At 38.6% G+C, this 19,632-nt stretch overlaps 1 protein-coding gene and 1 long non-coding RNA gene across 3 annotated transcripts in view; one reads left to right on the forward strand and one right to left on the reverse strand.

Annotated features, from left to right (window-relative positions):
• LOC134791806 (uncharacterized) overlaps positions 1-4,622 on the reverse strand; it is an 89,501-nt gene extending 84,879 nt beyond the window's left edge. Inside the window, exon 1 of the long non-coding RNA XR_010144331.1 lies at positions 4,325-4,622. This is a non-coding gene — a long non-coding RNA (uncharacterized LOC134791806). The remainder of the gene's footprint in view (positions 1-4,324) is intronic.
• The window catches only part of LOC134791654 (caskin-2), a 448,440-nt gene that overhangs the window by 145,195 nt on the left and 283,613 nt on the right, over positions 1-19,632 (forward strand). The gene's annotated exons all lie outside the window — the stretch shown is intronic.

A 19,632-nucleotide genomic window follows, 5' to 3' on the forward strand; every position in this document is an offset into this window, starting at 1 on the left:
CGGTCGCGTTTTTATCCCTTGTCACCATGCCTGTCACGTTCTAACAAGTATGTAAGTGCGAAAGGGACGCGCATAGTGATAGTCGATAAAAATGGAACCGTGCTGAGCCCGCAGGCATCATAAAATAGATAGTGACAACTAAAGTGGTCAAATATATCCGAACACATCCTTGTTACTATGGAAATAAGCGATATCTTTGGCGATATATTTAGCCACTTCAAATCAATTTATGTAAGTTCAGGTAATTAGTGTTCTGGATACTTAATAAAATAAACTTTAATGACTTGTTGGCTTTTATTGTAGCGACGAGCTCCGCAGGCATTGTGAACATCGTGAACAGTTCGGACATGAATCTGACAGCTGTCACCTGTCAAGCGCACTTGGCGGCCTTCGCTCGGGGTATAACCGATATTTCCACTCAGTTGCTGCCAATAATCACTTTACCTGTATATAGTAGTTTATTTTATATAGTTCGACATATTTTGTAGAAAATTATTGAGGGCGCCACTTCCTACGTAACTGTCACATTTTTGACGAAAAATGCTTAAACATGGTAACAATTTAGTATGAAAAGTTAGTTACATTTTATTATTTTCTACTATTTTATGTCATACTATACTAAGAACTAAACTAAAGCATAATTGTGACGTTATCTATGAAAAGGGACCTTATTGTCGAAGGCGCTTACGCCATTATTAACGATGTTCTGATATAAATACAACGCCGCGCGACGCTGTGCGGCTTAAGCGCCATCGACAATAAGGTTTCATAGATAATGCCCCCATTTTCAACATGGTCAATCGCGATTTTTTTCACCTTTGTTTTCGTTTCGGCGCAGGTTGGTGTTGCTGGTTAGATCAAAACGTGACGTCAGACGAGAAAGACAGCATAATTTTGCAGACTGCCCAGTGGCATATGCGGATTTCTTGATTTTCGAACAGTGAAAACGATTTTGTTACTAACTATGAAATTTATATGAAACACAAGCATGTGACGTCACGATATCATTTATACAGGTTTTAAAATAGAAATTGTTACTAACAATAACTGCCATCTACGTTTGACTATGAATCTTCTAGTGTTTTATTTCTTGCATGGTGTAAAAAAAATATTTTAAATACAGTCAAATACCCTATAATAAATAGTTAAATCTCCGGCGTATTATGGATGGCTTTATTCATCTTTATCCACGTGATAAAATAACTGTCACTTTTTAACACCGTGGGATAGAAAGGGACACCGTTTTATCACGCTGTCACGTAGACAAGAACGACCATCATATCCGTACTGGTTAAAAGTGCCTATGGAATGTAGTTATAGGTATCAGATGAGCCTGACACGTTTGCTTGACAAGTCTGTTATTAGATAACTTGAAGTGCTCAGTACGGGCAACCTGCGTACGTGATGCGATAACCGGTCAGTGACCCCGATCAATGGAGTCTATGATGTTAGGATGTCCTACTTTAGATCTAGACCTTGCTTACAGACTGACAGTTTTAGACTGATGTAAAATTTTAGTTTTCTACAATTTGGGAACAAAACAAATTATTTTTATCAAACATTTTGGTTTGTGTTTTTAAGTAGTCACACTACAATATGCAAACTATGAACTAGTTTAGATTTTAGTGTTCTCTTTTTGCATTGGGTAGGAAGAATGCTTTAGACGCGGTAGATATATTTCTACTGAATGGCTTAACGCTAATATTACAAATAGATACGTTATGACCACTGATTAGTAGTTTATAATTTAATGAACTGACATCGAAAAAAATGCAAAAATAAATGACACGGCCAGGGCTTGAACCTCAATCGGCCTCTGGGAATACAATCGTTCTAATTAACCTATGAGTCAAGTAGGCATAGTTAGATTTTTTAAGATAATCTGAATAGTATGGATTGAATGTAGGAAGAGCTTTTAATTAACATTCCAGGTGACGATCTTAAAAAAATGCAACTATAAGCAAGATGACGAAATTTTTGTTATGTTCGCTAATGATTCCTGAAATTAGGTACTTTACTACAAGCGACATCTGCTACCAGATACATTGTGACGTTATCTATGAAAAGGGATCTTATTGTCAAAGGCGCTTACGCCATTATTAACGATGCTCCGATATAAATACAATGCCGCGCGACGCTGTGCGTGTGCGGCATAAGCGCCATCGACAATAAGGTCCCTTTTCATAGGTAATGCCCCAATTATCTTTCAATACTTTCACATACTTTCAATGTTTGTTTGGTTAATATTAATAACACGATAAACTGTAGTGGAGTTTTCCACTTTTAATATATTAGGAAAATCATGATATTAAAATATCAAGATAAAAAATTATATATGTAGTATATGTGACAACTGACACCTATTATTATCTCGAGTAACCGACATGTTTGCCCCTGTTTACGAGTGCGGTCACTGTGCGAGGCGAGGGCGAGTTATCGCGCGAGGCAAGGTGTTATTAAACCATGATTTACCACCGACTGCCTGTCTGAGATACGCACTTTATATCCGTGCCTTCTTAGATTATGATGGCCTGTCCATATTTTTATTGGCTGCGTGAGTTCGTTGAGTTCTCGGGGACCTAGCCAATATGACAATCGTACATCGCCAAACGAAAAGAATAAATGTGACGTTCCACAGGAAAAGGTACCTTATGGCGGGTGGCGCTTACGTCGCGTAGCCCCGCAATAGTATTGGAGCGGTGTTAATAATAGCGTAAGCACCAACCGCCATAAGGTACCTTTTACTATGGAACGTCACAAATGTAAAAAAATGCTATTGACGTTTTCTATCAAAGATTGTCATCTAGGCCCCCAGAATATCTTAAATGAATCTGTTCTGTGAAATTCGTCTAGCCTAGTTTGTCCTCTAGCTAGATTGTAAAGTCAGATGGCATGGGCAGTCGCTTTCATGGGAATCAAGCCGAGCGTTAATTCTTGGTTGCCATGAGGACCCCAAAACTTATTTAGAAACCGAATAGTCGATAGTAATCCGGGACTACTGTCTTCTTGTTCCTCGCGTTGTCCCGGCATTTTTGCCACAGCTCATGGGAGCCTGGGGTCCGCTTGACAACTAATCCCAAGAATTGGCATAGGTACTAGTTTTTACGAAAGCGACTGCCATCTGACCTTCCAACCCAGAGGGTAAACTAGGCCTTATTGGGATTAGTCCGGTTTCCTCACGATGTTTTCCTTCACCGAAAAGCGACTGGTAAATATTAAATGACATTTCGTACATAAGTTCCTAAAAACTCATTGGTACGAGCCGGGGTTTGAACCCGCGACTTCCAAATTGCAAGTCGCACGCTCTTACCGCTAGGCCACCTGCGCTTTTTTTAATCCGGGACTACTGTCAAAAGACATAATTCAAATATGACATTTTGTATTATACCTCTCTCGTCGAAAGATGGCCGGTATGACAGTTATTTTTTATATGGAGTACTTAGCTGTTTTTGTAAGCTCTCATTCTGTAGACATTTTTTGAAAGATCACATTTGAGTAATTTGAAAACTATGTAGGTAGAAGCATTTTTTTTTCATTTGTGTTTTAAATTAAGCCCAACAAAATGAGACTTGAAGGAACTGTCACAGGGATCATCATCCGACTGGAGGAGAGGTGTTCATTCGTTTGTCAAGATTGTATGGATAGTCCTAGTATTACATAATTATATGTGACGTTCCATGGCAAAAGGTAATAATAGCGTAAGCGCCAACCGCCATAAGGTACCTTTACCCGCGGGACGTCACATATTGCCAGATTTGGTATCTTAGGCCGATTTAAAGCAAATCCGCTGAATTATTTGTGCCACTTTCCTACTCTACTGAAATAACAACGTCATTTCATTTCAAAGGGTTAACCGCAAACATAAAACTGTCTCCGTTTTCCATAGATTTATGCCGCACTGGCCTCTCTTTATGGTGCGTTTATGCGTTTCCATACTAGCCCCACACGGGCAAGTTATACAGAGTGGCACAACAATACGACACAAAGAATTTTTATATAGGTGGAATCCAGAAGACATGAACAGGTGGAAAAAATGCGGCCAAGTGCGAGTCGGACTCGCCCGTGAAGGGTTCCGTATAGCAGCAAGTAACATAATAAAATTGCGGTTTACGATTTATGACGTATTAAAAAAAAACTACTTACTAGATCTCGTTCAAACAAATTTTCGGTGGAAGTTTGCATGGTAATGTACATCATATATTTTTTTAGTTTCATCATTCTCTTATTTTAGAAGTTACAGGGGGGATGGGGGGACACACATTTTACCACTTTGGAAGTGTCTCTCGCGCAAACTATTCAGTTAAAAAAATATTATATTAGAAACTCAATATCATTTTTAAAGACCTATCCATAGATACCCCACACGTATGGGTTTAATGACAAAAAATTTTTGAGTTTCAGTTCTAAGTATGGGGAACCCCCAAAATTTATTGTTTTTTTTTATTTTTGTAGGAAAATCTTAATGCGGTTCACAGAATACATCTACTTACCAAGTTTCAACAGTAATAGTTCTTATAGTTTCGGAAAAAAATGGCTGTGACATACGGACGGACAGACAGACAGACATGACGAAGCCATAAGGGTTCCGTTTTTTGCCATTTGGCTACGGAACCCTAAAAATGTCAAAATTAATTTTTTTTTGCTTGCATGAGTCATGTCCGAATAAGTATCATTTGGAGATATTTGAGTGTTAATAAAATAATTTAATTTTGGCACTTTTACTAAAATAGTTCATGTCTCCCACCTGGCCAAGTCTCCCGGACTCCCCCTAGTTATAGTATGACAAGTCGAATCGGCCTTCACTTGAGACGTCACTTTATGTACAGTCGCCATCAGATATATCGGAGCGGCCAAGGTGTTCACAATATCTGAACACGCACTCTTAACGCCCCGCCCTGATGGCTCCTCTACAAGATGGGCCAACGCCGGCAACTCCAAGGGACGCAGGAATGCGGTAGAATGAGATAGCAATATCACTTGCTCCCTCTAACGCATAAATGCGTCCCTTGGAGTGGCCGGCGTTGGCCCATCGTGTAGAGGAGCCATGACAATAGAGGCATGTTCAGATATTTGTGAACGCTTTGGCCGCTACGATATATTTGATGGCGACCGTACTGTAACGAAAGCAGGTTGTATATAAAATTATACATCTATACAGTAACGATTGTGTAACGGAATGGATGTGCAATGGAGTGTTTAGTTCACAAACGAATGCGTCCCACGGTTGAAAAGATCTTCGTTTTAGATATTTACAGGAGTCGCGTCTACATTTTGTACATTTTTACTCTTCACGTTTGTTACAAAAATTATCGGTATCGTACGTGTTATGATTATGATTAGGAAAATATAGAAACAAAATTACAAAATATATGTTTTCTTTTATACAGGCGAAGAGGCTTTTTAGGGTTCCGTACCCAAAGGGTAAAACGGGACCCTATTACTAAGACTCCGCTGTCCGTCCGTCCGTCTGTCTGCCACCAGGCTGTATCTCACGAACCGTGATAGCTAGACAGTTGAAATTTTCACAGATGATGTATTTCTGTTGTCGCTATAACAACAAATACTAAAAACAGAATAAAATAAAGATTTAAATGGGGCTCCCATACAACAAACGTGATTTTTGACCAAAGTTAAGCAACGTCGGGCGTGGTCAGTACTCGGATGGGTGACCGTTTTTTTATGCATTTTTTTTTTCGTTTTTTTTTCATTATGGTACGGAACCCTTCGTGCGCGAGTTCGACTCGCACTTGCCCGGTTTTTTTTTCTACTTTTTTCAAGTGGGGTAACAGTTATCCGCTTAATTAAATCAGCACCGAAATTGTTCACCCTGTATGAAGTATCTTGATATTGAAAAGAAAATTTAATCTAACACCATCAAGCAGGTAAAGTATGATTAGATTTTTTTTTATTTAACGTGCACAAAATTTACGTATACCTAATGGTATAGAACTCGACAAAATAAATAGCATTGCTAAAATAAAGCCTTACGATTAGTTAACGTCACAAGATTATTATCAAGACAAAAGACGCATCACAATTAAACTCAAGAACTAGTGCGTAAATTAATTAGCTTTATAGTAATTAGCTGGAGCAGCGAAACAAAGGTATTCGAGCACAGACCACTTACTTGCTAACAAAGGTATTCGAGTACAGACCATTTACTTCCTAACAAAGGTATTCGAGTACAGACCATTTACTTGCTAAATGGTGCAGTTGCACGCACGATCAACGACCTCCTATCTTCTTCTTTAAATTTAAGAGCACAGGCTCTTGTAGGTGGAACAATCTCCAACTCGTCCGGTCCTCTGCCAACTCCTTAACCTTCTAGTATGACATGACCTTCTGAACGTTTTATTTTATTGAAATTTGAAATCCTATATCCTAGAGCATTTATAATAATTGCAAGCATGGCTCACTATTTATAATTAATGTCTAGGATGCAATTACCTGATGTGATGCGACTTGGGCGTAATACAAATCAAAAGAGCGCCTACATTCGATCGGGATTCTTTGTAAACACTTTATCATTACGGAATCTATGAGAGATAGTCTATGTGCTGCAGACCTAGCTCACAGCAGACGGTAGACATTTATTATGATAATGAACGTCTGAGGAGCCCCTAACACGATAGAAAACAACACAATAACATTCCTTGTAACATGTTAGGCAAGCTTTTGTTGCCTACGGTAACTTTAAATTGATATATTGAAGGAAAAACAGAAAAATACACCGCTTTGGCCAAGATTCGAACTTGGGGCCTCTTGGAACACGGATCCACTCCAAACGCTCTAAACCAACTAAGCTACCGCGCAGCTTACCAGAAGCGTGCGAATCTTTCCATTCCTTCCCTTTTTGTTTACACGTCTTAGGGCCGCGTGACACTGTTAAATAAAATAAATAAAAATAATTATCTCTGCAATATTACATCTCTCTCTCCTCAGCATTATTATTCCCATCTGATTGTGGGGTCTGCTTTTCTGGTATTTTCTCTACACTTCGCGCGATCGCTCTACAATATTACATAAACAGATTTAAAATGTTGAAAAAGATGAAAAATTACTTACTTGTATTTTGTACAAGGGTGAAGGCTTCCTCCAGATCAGCAAGTTTTGCCTGTCCTTGGCCTTCTGCGACCAGTCTTGACCGGCTGCAGCCACGATTTCGTCGAGCCATGTTTCTTCCTTGTCCAGTTGTCCCCGAAGGGCCCCAAGAACGAGATGGTATCAAAACATTCCACTTCAAAGTGCGTTGATTAATTAGCAACCTATATATTAATTAGCTAGTTATGTATAAGCAATTATCAGGAATACCGAGACAAAGGTGCTTCAGACAGCCGAGGCATTTAGTATGGTAATGATCGTCTGAGCAGCTAACTACAGATGTACAAGTTGTGGCCCTTATAGTTAAGTATAGTACTAAAGTTAGCTCAAGGTGTAGTGAAGTTAAATTCAATCTTGGATTTCACTAGTTCGGCTTCCGAAATAGTCGCGCCAAATAGCAACTTTTTGCCATAATAAAAAAAGCCTGCTATTGTTAATATTTACCCGTACTTCTTAAGTTGTGTCAAAGTACTTCTTCTTCTTCTTCGTGTTAGGGGCTATATAAGGCTCCAAAGCCTATGTATCACTGCGACTATTCCTGATCTATTGTGATCGCCACCTACTACAACTCGATCCAAACCTGCAACTTCAAACAGCTGCAGGATCTTTTTGATCTCGAGAGACCAAATAGCAACTTTATGCCATAATAAAAAAGCCTGCTATTGAAAATATTTACCCGTACTTCTTAAGTTGTGTCAAAGTACAGTACTTACTTGGTCCCACTGTGCCTCGTCTACTAAATGTAATTCGTTACTTGGTACTTGTTTACCTATGTTGTTTACATTGTCTTGCTACAACACGCGAAGCTTTTCTCAAAAAAACCCCTCATGTTTATTAATAAAGCGTAATTTATTCATGAAAAGTGATCATGGCTGCGTTAACATGAATTTTTTAGCCGTCTTGACAGACAGAAGTTGTCGACACGAACGCCGTAGACATAAACTTTAATTTAATGTTGTGTCGTCAAAACTGTGGTTATTAATGTTATGAATATTTTAAGAGTGTAAAACTAACGCTTATCTTGTAACACATGAGAAGCTTCGTTTTAAGTTTTTAATAACACACACACTGTTTGTAACACATTAATGCTTTGTAAAAAATTACGAGTTTCAGTTCGATTTAATTTGACTGCATTAGCACTTTAGCAGAATCGGGTGCGCCCTAAACAATGCATTTCCAATATAAAATTGTAAAAATTTGAACCAAGAGTAACAATTATCTCTATTATGTAATTCTTTAATATAGTTGGTCAAACCACTTTGTCAGTCAATAAGAACCAGGAAAGCTATACTCATCCTTTTCTTTTGGGTGCTAGTACTAGTGAAAGACAAAGATAGTATGATTCTCTCTGTCTATGATTGAAATGAGACAGTCCTTTGCCAACTATATGTTCCATTTCTATCTACCTTTACATTGTAACTACCAAAGTTTAGATAAGTTACTCCAACGCAGTGTTTTTCAAACTGTGGGTCGCAGCCCCCTGGGGGGTCGCGAAGTCTCTGCCAGGGTTAAACCAAGACATAAGCGAAATAATTGTTCGTACCTAAGGGGGTCGCGTCATGAAAAAGTTTGAAAAAACACTGCTCTTACATATCTCATATACCTAATACGAAGGCACTTAATGAAATAGATGACATAAACATGTTTCTGAAAAACCGCAACATTTAACGAAAAACTCCAAAATGGGATTCTCCTAATATCTATATTGGTAATATATCAATGCAATAGAGACATCCTTCACAAACACACCTATAATTGAAACACAGTGTATGAAAGGTCTCCCGCCGTCGCGACGCACTCGCTTTAGTAAGATTGAGCCACTCCATTCGAATTTGTCGGAGATGAAAAATAGTAGGCACCTGCACCTAAATGCATTCGTTTGGAGGATTCAAGCTAGGAGTGACAAGCGATTCTTTCTTCGGGGTAAGGTGTTTTTGCTGTTGGTTGCGGCGACGGACTTACGGATGTCACTTAAACAGTAACTGCCCAAATTATATAATGTTCAGATCAGTATCTACTCAAATCATTGTTGTCTAGCTCAGACATAGTAGTATTGTTTTAACACTTCTATATCGCGAAGTTATTTACTAACGAACCTTTGTAACTCGAAAAAAATTATAAGACTGTACTTTCTACGTTTCTATAATAACCTCCTCCCTAACACGAATTTTTCATTTGTTTTACCTCTGTAACTCGAAACCTCTTTAAGACGAACAAAAACCTACAAGAACCTCTCTTAAGTCGATGCCCTCTATAAGCGTTTCCCTTGAGAATCGTGCTATCGAGGTTCCACTCTACTTTTATTTTGTGACTAAGGTTCCAATACTTAATTCACGAAGGCTGATATTTGTTTGTAATTTCATACAAAATTTTAAGGACAGTAGACCTTAAGCCGAATAGATATTTAGGAACTTTGAAATAACTACATACGTATTTTTGAGGAACCAACTAGGTACTTACAAGTTTTCACACCAGATTGCTGCTAAATACATGCGCCTAAAACGCTTAGGTACTCGCTGATCGCTGATCCCATATACCACACAGAGGGTGGCAACACCGGATTCGTTTGAAGTGCCGTCATTTTAACGTCTGGAGGGCGACATATCATTACGCACATGTGTCGGGGGTGGCAAGGCACCAAACGCGGACTTTCCTGCTTAATGCGTTCTTTGAAGAGCACATCGGATTATTTGTTAAGGTATGTCATATTGCGAATTGTTTGATGAAAGGTGCCTCGCTTTTTATTCGATAGGTAATTCTTATTTTCCTGTAAAAGATATTATAAAAGTAGTATATACAGCTGGGTTCCAGAATGACAAACGTAGTGGCAAATGAAAAACATTTATATGTCTTGAGTGGTATGAATAATATAAACAATGATGATATAGGTAATTAGGTATACTAAATTACACCATACATCTATATACTGTCAATAGCAACTAGCAACCGGCCAGGTTAATCATATTGCAAATAAGAAAACCGGTCAAGTGCGAGTTGGACTCGCGTTCCAAGGGTTCCGTACATAAGTCCGACTCACGCTTGTCTGCACATTTCTAATAGACTTTCCTGTCATCTATAGGTAAAGTTCTATTTTGTGTATTTTTTTCAAAATTTTAGACCCAGTATCAGAGATAAAGGGGGGGGGGGGAATGGTCGGACAGACAGACAGACGCACGAGCGATCCTATAAGGGTTCCGTTTTCTCCTTTTGAGGTACGGAACCCTAAAAAACGTTCATATCTACAAAATGTCCCAATTGTTTACTCAAATTTAGGTATATTTTTAGAATAGCGTCGGTACTAATAGACTAATGTAGGTACCTAACAACACTTATTTTTCACTTTTTTATAAACCATAAAAACATTCAACGAACAAGGTCTAGAAACTACATACAAACTTATAAAGCCGCTATCCACGATCACGTTTACGTGACAGGCTTAAAAGTTCAGTTATTCCGATCGTAGCTTCAAGGGATTACTTGAAATCAGTATGACATTGAAGTCTGCCTAGACTCAGTTGGGCTATTTTACTTAAAGTTCTACATTTTTGTTTAACATATAATTCTTTAAGATATTTTCTACTCAAGAAATCTCGATCTTTTTTGATGATAATACGAGAAACAATTCCATACAGTTTTCCTTCCTTCCATTCCGTTGATGATGATGATGATTATGATGATGCATTCCTGTTATCCCTCATTAGGGACATAGGGGTCGCAGAAGAATCCTCCATTTGTCACGATCTTGAGCGGCTTCTTCCAGCTCTTTCCAGCCGAGTCCAGTTGAGCCAGCCTCTTTCTCAACTGATCGCCTCCATGTAGTACAAGGTTCCATTCCCCTACCGTTATTTATAATGTATGAAAAATAATCACGGAATGTAAACAAATCTTGGGCCAATGGAACATTTCTACCACAGAACTAGCTATTAGTACACCATGATGATTATTTGAGTCATCATTGTCATCAACTGCCAGGGCCCTAGTCGTGATGTATTGCAGGGGCGAGGGCTGAGGGCTCTTCCCTCGCGTAGTCTGCGATTGTTTATTCCTAGTTTTAACAGTAGCTATGTTTTAATTGTCTGGGTTCTATTGCACCAGTCTGTAATAGAAATATTAGCTCTGTAGCCTCTATATGCAGTTAAGTCTGGAGATATTTTTATAGTACTGTAAAATGATTGTTAAATTTTTTACTCAACTCAAGAACTCAAAAGCAGATTAAGCAGACAACACATACCAACATACAACCTTTGATCAACATATCCAGACTCAGCAATAAATAGGTAATAGCTTCTTTTGTTCATTGACAAGGTCTATAGCTTCCACATAAGTAGCACATTTTGTGATTACCTACGTCAAAAACGACCGTTTGAATCACAAGTCTTCAACTTATAACAAGATTGTCTCCGTAAACAAGATTTTAGGATTATAAAGGCTTCCTACACTTACTTTAAAAGCCTTAAGCTGTTTGCGAAATCTGTATCGATTTTGATATTACGAGTAGTATAAAATCCGCTCGTCTAGTTATTTTGCAGGGGTTCGATCGTAAGGTGCACTGATGTAACTTTGAATGCGGGACAATTTTATTATGAATATCGCTAATTCCCTACATATTATAAATGCGAAAATAACTCTGCCGATCTGTTACCTCTTCTCTTGATTTTTTTATGGAGATGCCTTCAGTCAGGGGAAAGGACATAGAATAGTTTTTATTCCGTAAATAAAATTAGGATTAAAAGGAGAGAGAGAGAAGTGGGATATGGAAGTATGTTACTTATTTTGCCCAGACGAGGTTGCTGATAGAAGTTAGTATAAACTAAACCAGAAGCAATTCATACTTCGGCGACTACTGCAACCCTTAAGGGGCCCACTGATTAACAGTCCGCCGGACGGCATCGGCCTGTCAGTTATAGCTGGTCAAGAAAATCTTGTCAGTAAAAAAAGGCGCGAAATTCAAATTTTCTATGGGACGATATCCCTTCGCGCCTACACTTTTCAAATTTGCCGCCTTTTTCTACTGACAAGATCTGCTTGACCAGCTATAGAACAAAATTTTGACATTTCAGAACAACTGACAGGCCGATACCGTCCGGCGGACTGTTAATCAGTGGGCCCCTTTACCGAGGCATCTTGCTTACTGCTGCTAAAGTAGGAAATGCTTCTAGCTTACTAGATATTTGCAATTTTCATAATTCTAGAATTATACCATTTTCCAAGTTATCCCAATGCACCGTAATTATTTTACTCGTATAATTTCGTCGATTCCGTTTCGGTTATTGGGCACAGCTCAGTTGGCGTTTGTAATAAATTTTTATTTGCTCCTCAACGTAGATCTGACTTTTTATTGTTTATCTCATTTGCATTTACATTTAATAAAGCCTTGGCGTCGCTTTTAATATGGATATATTCAAATTTTTATAGATTATCGAGATAATGGGATAACTGTAGCATCGGTGCTATCGGTTATTTCTAATTTAATCTATTATTTAAATCTTTTATTAGGTCAATACAAATTGATTGACAAGCGCCTGGCATCTTAAAAATAATAATAACTGATAGTTGTGTCAGCGAACGGTCTCATAGCGAAGAGTCTCGACCAACACCTAGAGAGACTCTCGCTGGGTGGTTGGATCAAGGGTCAGATGCAGAAGGCGGTAATATTGGACACGGCGCGTATAGTACGTCGGTTCCTCACTTTGCGGCCCTGACCACCGGCAGCTTGGGCCAAGCCCCGCTGCCGGCGGCAACCTAGGTTAGGTTTTTTATAATGTGTTTATATGTATTTTTTATTGTTTTGTAAGTGATTTTATATTTTACTTTTATATTCATATTATAAATAACCTAACTTAAGAGGAGAAATAAATAAGGATAATAACAGTACAAATCAGGGGAAAATGGCGGCGTGTCGTGATAGGGTAATTCGCCAGTAACTGGCCACCTGTTAGTAACTGGCCACCTTAAACTAAAAATGAATTCTATTCACCTATAAACAGAATTCATTTTAGTTTAAGGTGGCTATTTATTTTCTCTTTTATGTGTAAATCACCCATTCCTCTTCAAGTGTCAATTTCACACATAAGAAATATTTATCTCAATCTGTATTAAATCACCTCAAATTGCAGTCCCACTATAAACATAAAACATGTAGTTACTTTTCACTTTTATCTCTTAAAAACCGCTTTACACTAATCTAATTATTAGCCGCTTTCTCACTACGTACGCATTTTGCCGTGTTCAGACACAAAAATCTAAACAATATAATACTAAATCAATTTGTATATCAGTGCAGCTCGCTCTCACGTGTATAACTATGCTTGAGAGTGAACAAGAGCAGACAATAGATATACTTCCGATATTATTTAGACACGTCAAACGCATCAAGAATGAGGTCCATGACTGAATATGCGTGAAATTGATTCATTTCTAATACGACACTACCTGTTAAGGGTTTACCTCAATCCATTAGCGCTCGAAACCCCTACGGTGTAATAATTATGGAGGGAAAGCGCATTTGAATATTTATACAGCCGCTCCCTGTACTTTAAAAACATTGCCGGCCCGCGATTACAATCTGAAAGAAAGTGTAGCAACATGGAAATTTTCATACAGGGTGCCCGGGACGAACCAGAAAGATTTTACATTTTAATGATGTGCACTCATATAATAAAGACAACAGAAAATAGAAGAGGAGTACTAGCTGGACATCTGCTACGACAGGACCTGTTCCTGAAGAATATCGTAGAAGGCAAAATAGAGGGAAGGAGAAGAAGAGGAAGACGAGAATAAATTATTTCAACCAAATAAAAGAAAAGGTTCAGGTCGTGTCATACCAGAAGGTTAAGGAGTTGGCAGAGGACCAAACGAGTTGGAGATTGCTCGAACGACAAGAGCACAGCTCTTAAATATACAGAAGAAGAAAGACACTCATGATCAAATTTAAAGGAACGCAAAAAAAGTTAAATTACTCATTTTGAGATTACTTTTCTTAGGTGCTGTAATCCAGTAATTAAAACTTTTTTTTTGCGTTCCTCTAAGTTTGTCCATGAGTACATTTCTTGATCATATGCGATGACTAAAATGTCGTATAAAGTTCACTGGATCCGTCTTATTGCAAACTTATATAATATTCGTCCTATGTATAGAACAGGCTTGTCATAAAGAGATAGACACTCATCCCTTTGAATCACAGGCCCAAATGTTATATTATGTACTATATAAATCTCCGCGCACATTAAAAAAAACACATACATACGTGAGCAATTTTTTATTTGTTGTAGTTTTTTTTGTAACCATCGAAACATCGAAATTGAAAGTGAACATGAATTCGCGATAAACCCGTAACGCAACATTTTAAGTAAAATTTAACTTCATTTTATGACTTAATGTTCAACAGAAAGGTAAGAGCGAAGTGCCGTATGGTGGTCATTACAGAAGCGGCCGATTCTGCTTCACCATTTTGACTTGGTTTCCATGTTGACCTTGAGTCGTTTCTTCAGGCATATCATGCGCGTTAACCCCTTACCTTAATGCATGTAATAAAAAATATTTGTTTAAATTTGAACTTTAATACTGTCAATAGAGTTGAATAACATATCCGCCATATAGTACGTATGCTTATGGGGTAAGTTCAAGTGAGAATCCACTTGATACTGATAATTTTTTATGAGGACCAATCAGCGTGAGCCGCTTAGACATCTCGCTCGCATTTATTGGCTCTCGTAAGATGCTTGATGAGTCATGATCAGGGATGACACGACTAAAGGTCGTATCAAAATAAGACGAAAACGATAATGTATATAGCGATATCTTCGAAAACGGGTTAATTTTGAAAATAATAAGAATCTTCTAAACCAGAAGCATTTTCTGCTATAGCAACAGTAAGCTTGCAGTAGGCTTTGGTAAATGCTGCAGTAGCGTAAATGTCGCCAAGGTATGAAGTTCTGGTTTAGTGGATTTTACATATTTTTTAAATTTACCCCGTTTTTGAACTTATCCCGATGCACCTTATCAAATTGCTATAACAGAATGGGATTCCGCTACAATATGAGCATACGCGTGTAGCCTGAAATAGCCTCATCGGGTATTCCAGTGCCTCGTGCCACCACTTTCCCTCACTAATATCAGTTAGCACAAACTCCTTATCTAGGCTACGCGTATGTACTTGTGAGTAGGTACGAGCACGTGCATATTAATTCAATACTTCTATTCTATATAATGTAAAAATCATTTATTTACATACAAGATATACATTACCTAGTGGTACTACTAAACGAAATTAATAACTATCTTAAATCTAAAATAGGCCCTTGAGGCATTGTACCAAGGATGCTGGCAGCATTTCCTAGGTGTATCGCAATGCTGATGCGTTGTGCGAGGTATTAGCCGCCAGCTCTTCGATCACCGTCACGTCAACTTGTGCGCGCTGTGACCCCATGGACTTAGAGTTTCAACTCCAAAAGGTACAAAGGTTCTATATAATGTAGGTTAGTTTTACATACAAAAAGCGTATGCGGAGGTGGCCGAGTAGATCTGAAACATATCGAGAGGATAATGACATTCAAATAACCTAAAACTGATCAGTTGGATCAGATGGTACAGCCATCAGCAATAGTATGTTACACAACTAGGGCCGCAAAAATATATGACGCGCTCTTATTGCGCTCCAAATAAAAACGTGTCACATATTTTTGCGATATCAGGAAGTAAAAACGAAAGCCCAGAATAGGCTGGAATGGAAAATGCTGCAGCGACAGAGGGCCAGGCCCTCTTAATAAAAAAAAAAAAAAAAATATTTTTGCGGCCCAAGTTGTGTAACATACTATTGCTGATGACTGTACAATAAGTAATTGCCCCCAAATATGCTTCTGATCCGACCATAGGCATAGCAATTCATGCTCATATCGTGGGGCTAAGGGCATTGCTATGGCAGGGTCAGAGGCATATTTGGAAGAAATTAATGTACCCACAATACTTTTAAGACAGCTTTGCTTCATATTAATTACTTATAGACGATTCTAATTGTATTCATTTTTATAATAAATAATAAATAATAATAAATCATTTATTCCAGACAACATCGATCCATAGTATACATTTAAGATAAAATTAAAAATATAAAAATTTTTGAAGTGAAAACTTCTTTAGCGGCGCTGGGCACTTTTTGAGGTGGGGAAAAAATGATAAACTCGAGACAGCGTAAGGCGATCACGTGACCGTAAGGTTTAGATGGCCACTCATTTAGATGGCATTTAAATCAATAAAGAAAAACTCAATGACATTACATGAAAAAGGTTCTAATCTTGTATGGGTTGAAATACGAGGATGTCACAGTTACATTCTAACTTTATATCACTCAAATATAATTCTATAAAGCTACATCTTGATGAAATCGGTAATAAAAGTGAACTCTAGTACTGGTGAATAAAACTCAAAATATCATGACCAAATATATTTAGATGCGAGGTCTGCAAAGGTAAACAATTTCTATTCGAATTTATACAATTTACGCTACAAATTTGAATTTCGAATTTTAAACAAGCTCACTGAACAGCAATTTCGGAACTAAAGTTTTTCAATAGAAAGGAGGAGGGGTCAATTATAGTGCTGCAGACATTTTGGACTAGTCATTGAGTTTTCACTTCTGTCGGCACTCCCGGAGTGCAACCCGTTTTTTTTCTAATTAGCTTAAAGGAGTGTACTTACATGAATTGCGGGAAAGAGGGGGAGGCCTTTGCCCAGCAGTGGGACACTCCTTTATACTAATAAAAGGAAAACCGCATGTCATGCCGAATATTCGGCGCTTCGGCCGAGAGAGGGGCCGAATATTCGGTATTCGGCCAAAACCACTATTCGGGCATCTCTAATAATAATTGCCTCCAAATATGGCTCTGACCCTGCCATAGTAGAGCAGCCCTTAGCGCCGCGATGTGAGAATGATTTACGTGCGAGAGCAACTCTGAATAAATCCGGCGCGGCCTAAAAGAGTTATAAGCGAATCACATTTTTCCATTCGCTTCCATTCAGTTTTTAGGGGCCCGTGGGCGGCATTACTTGTAACGGGAACCAAGCATTTTATAAGTGAATTATTTAAAACAAAGTGACATCCAGGACTTTTATTAGGTTTCGTATAATCACCCAACTATTGTCCAAAAGCTTCCAACTTAACCATCTGATCCATCCCAACTAATCCAAAATTAACAAGAATATATTCGTTCAGGTGTGACTTAATTATTCGAATTTTGATTCAATGGTAAGGCATTTATAAAAATGGAAGAAAAAACTCAGATAATTCCAAAAACCGGACAAGTGCGAGTCGTACTCGCGCACGAAGGGTTCCGTACCATTACGCAAAAAACGGGGAAAAAACAGGTTTTTTTGTATGGTATGTTTTTAGTATTTGTTGTTATAGCGGCAACAGAAATACATCATCTGTGAAAATTTCAACTGTCTAGCTATCACGGTTAAAGAGATACAGCCTGGTGACAGACAGACGGACATTGGAGTCTTAGTAATAGGGTCCGGAACCCTAAAAAGTAACTTATGGACCATAGTTAAGTGGTTTAAGGTTATTATAAGATTAAAGGTTGTAATTTTAACATGCTTTATCGGCTATTTATCGTCAAAGTCAAAATGAGTAAAAGCATTTTCAGGTGACGCAGCTAACGTTCCTTAGGCCTACTGTCCACGGAAGCGTAGCTGCATAGACGCGTATTCGTCATTGTACGCTTGGTGTACGCTTGCTTGCAGCCTACATACAAAACCCCACAACTCTGTCCACGGAGCGGCAACGTCGCGTCAGCGACGCTGCATGCAAGCTTCATGCCACCGGGCGTACCGCGTGTTATACGCCTGGCTGCATCGCACGGAACAGCACGTTGAGTATTTGTGAGAAAAAATGGCGGGAACGGCTGCAAAGTTTGTGCAAATAGTGGAAAAATATCCGTGTCTGTACAATAATGTCCAGTAAATTCTGAAATGTCCTTTTACTCATTCTATAAAATGAATGAAATACGTTGTCATCTGCTGATAGTTCTCTTACAGCTACGAACAGTCTACAATATATGTTTCTTTCTATATATGGATGTATCCAACATAAACGACGTCGTCGCCGACTTCGAAGATAATAATAGGCCAAAATAACGTCTTCATCACTGGACGACATCATCACGAATGAAAGAAAATGCAGGCTACGATACGCTTACGCTCAGGGCCGGATTAACCCTAAGTCAAAGTAGGCAACTGCCTAGGGGCCCCGCCTCGGCTAGGGGGCCCCGGCGGCTCAGCACGCACCAAATAAAATTTTGTTTCATAGGGTCAAAATTAATGAGTAATTTTTTTTTCTTATAATAATGAGTATGCTTTGTTATTGTTCTTTTTCGATCCATTCTTTAAATTAATGAAATACTGTAATCAAATTGAAGCATTACGTTACAGTTTACGGGGCGTATTCTGCGTACCTGTTGTAAAGTTGTAATAATAGGGGTTTTCGGAACAACCAACAACTTTTGGGTTATTTCGACTCACGAGGACTATTGATTAGAATCACGAGGACTATTGATTAAAACAAAGAAAAAGAAAGAAGACGAACGTGTCCCCAGTTTTTCATAGGAATGCTCGACCTTCAAGGCTCACTTTTTACCTCAATTTACCATTGGTTTGTGTTTTTTTATGTTTTATTTTTTTTATTTATTATTGGGTGTTCCACATCTCCTCTACTTCAGCTTAGCCTTTGGCCTCGCTGCGCCAAGCTCGGCCTGCGGTCTCGTTTTTTAATACAATGGACATTGGTTCGTGTCTGTGCTCAGCTATTCATCCTGAAGCCTGATGAAGCATGGCTTTGACTTCGCATGAAAGCTCGCCTCACTGGGGTACTTCGGACTTTTAGGCCCAGATGAAGATCGATACCCGGCCTTTTAACACGCTTTCACAATTTGCGATATTGTTATCAAAAAATTTCGCGCTCGCTGCGCTCGCGTTTATTTTTGCTTTTTTAGTTGACCCCGTATCATCTACATGTTAGCTTGACTGGTAAATGAATAGAGTTAGACCAAGTCTGCAATGATTTTGGTAGCATACGCAGTGCAAGTGTTATTTATACGTCATAATTTCATAGAAGTTTAAAATAACACTTGCACTGCGAGTGCTATCAAAATTGTTGCAGGGTTATCATGGTCTAACTCGAGTAATTTAAGTAATTTTAACATGTGGAAATTCTTTATTATTAGGTTGATTCTAATCATGTGGCTCGGCGTATGGTCTTATGGTCGGACAATCGCTGTTCAGCCTCGCAAAATATTAACTATTGAGAAAATCAACTTTGGGGCACTAAGTAGTTGAGCTTAGCCTTTAGCCTCGCTTAAAATTTGCCATTAGAGTAGGGTTGCCATACGTCCCGGTACGCCGGGACATGTCCCGGTTTGAAGCATGGTGTCCCGGTGTCCCGGCCGATAAGCAAATTGTCCCGGTTTTAAAAATCATAGTAACTATTTACTTAGTAGGGGGCTGGACTTGGTAAATATACATATCCAACAGTCCAAC

The sequence above is a fragment of the Cydia splendana genome, chromosome 6 (assembly GCF_910591565.1).
Source record: "Cydia splendana chromosome 6, ilCydSple1.2, whole genome shotgun sequence".
NCBI lineage: Eukaryota > Metazoa > Arthropoda > Insecta > Lepidoptera > Tortricidae > Cydia > Cydia splendana.